The sequence below is a fragment of the Pseudophryne corroboree genome, chromosome 8, assembly GCF_028390025.1.
Source record: "Pseudophryne corroboree isolate aPseCor3 chromosome 8, aPseCor3.hap2, whole genome shotgun sequence".
In the NCBI taxonomy this organism is placed as follows: Eukaryota; Metazoa; Chordata; class Amphibia; order Anura; family Myobatrachidae; genus Pseudophryne; species Pseudophryne corroboree.
In genome coordinates, this window is record NC_086451.1 from 36601032 (window position 1) to 36602948 (window position 1917).

The following is a 1917-nucleotide window of genomic DNA, read 5'->3' on the forward strand; positions in this document are numbered from 1 at the left end:
CGGCGTCTCCTTGACTTCCGGGTTTCGGCCGCCTGTGTCATTCTGCGTATATGTGCAGAATGACGGGGTCGGCCCCGGGGCATGCTGGGAGGGATCTGATCAGATCCCTCACACAGCGCTGCGGAGAGAAGCCCATAGGCTTTTATGGGGTATCGCCAGCAAAAGCTGGGTGTTAGTACATTCCTAATATGCGGTAAATGGAGGGGGGTTGTTTATCGCATTTTCTGTTTAGTACATCCCGCCCCAAGTAACTAACTACCACCATCTGTACTGTTACTAAGGAGCAATGTTTACAGTATGCACGTTGTCACTCGGTAGGTCTGCAGAGACCGCAGAGGTGTCCCAGTAACATTCTGATAAACACTCACAGTAATATTTATGCTTATAATGCATTATTTATGGCCTACTCTCCAAAAGGCGTTTCTGCTGTTATATATATTGGCACCATATACTGTACTCTGTTTCATTATTTGCAATGTGACACTGTTTTTGCAAGATAAGGCCTGATAATTGCATTACGCATGTACCGCTATGTCGCACAACATAGCGCAGAGAGGATTTATTTGCAAAGTGATTGACAGTCAGGGGGGAGGAAACGGGGGAGTGGCTGCAAAACGGAGGTGCGTCGCAACCATTGTGGGGGCGTTTAAGATCTTGCGACAGCAATTCCCTATGCAGTACCTACGTCTCCGGTGTGTTACTTCCTGTGGCAATGCTGAGCGGCCATGCTGGCTACTCACTCAGACGGTCAATGTTTGCCTGATGTGCGTCCGATGGTTGCGTCGTTGTACACAAGCAGTGGACAAAGACAAGGATTATGGGTGTCTCTATACATCTCCCGGCTGTTGCAACATTTGCATATTTTTGCAGAGTCGCTGCGTACAGATTCCCAGCTGAGAATGCATTTGCGTATAACTCTGTATCATGGGGGTCATTCCGAGTTGTTCGCTCGCTATATGTTTTTAGCAGTCATGCAAACGCTAAGCCCCGCCCTCTGGGAGTGTATCTTAGCTTAGCAGAAGTGCGAACGAAAGGATCGCAGAGCGACTACAAAAAAATATTGTGCAGTTTTAGAGTAGCTCCAGACCTACTCAGCGCTTGCAATCACTTCAGACTGTTCAGTTCCGGATTTGACGTCACAAACACGCCCTGCGTTCTCCCAGCCACGCCTGCGTTTTTCCTGGCACGCCTGCGTTTTTTCGAACACTCCCTGAAAACGGTCAGTTGACACCCAGAAACGCCCCTTTCCTGTCAATCACTCTGCGGCAGCCATTGCGACTGAAAAGCTTCGCTAGACCTTGTGTAAAAATACTTTGGCTGTTGTGAAAGTATGTCTCGCGTGCGCACTGCGCCGCATATGCATAAGTGCCGCTTTTTCACTTATTCGCTGCGTAGCGAACATTTTTTTCTAGTGATCAACTCGGAATGACCCCCATGTCTAGAATTACCACAGACACAAGGGGGAACTTCTCACGGAGGGACTGATTCTGAGGGGCACATAACTGCGCTAGACTTCCGCCCGTATTCTGGTGTTGCATGGATCTCTCTGCATAAGCACCATCCTCTGCTTTACCATTGTTTTTATCAGGGCTTACAAACCTACCCCTCTGCTGTGTAGGTCCAACACGTCCGTCTGAAATAGGCAGCCCCTCAGTATGCACATGACTCAGAATATGGCGGAACTCTGGCTACACGCCCGCGACACCCAGAAACATCCATTTCATGGGTGGAAGGAAGGATATGGCCCATTCAGGATCACTCGGAGACACGTAGAAAACATATTTGTCCTACAGTGCTGTGTGCTATAATCAGAGTCAGAATTTGGCTGATAAAGAGGACTTGACAGATTCTCCTTTAGGGTACATTTACTAAGCAGTGATAAGAGCAGAGAAGTGAGCCAGAGGAGAAATTTCCCCA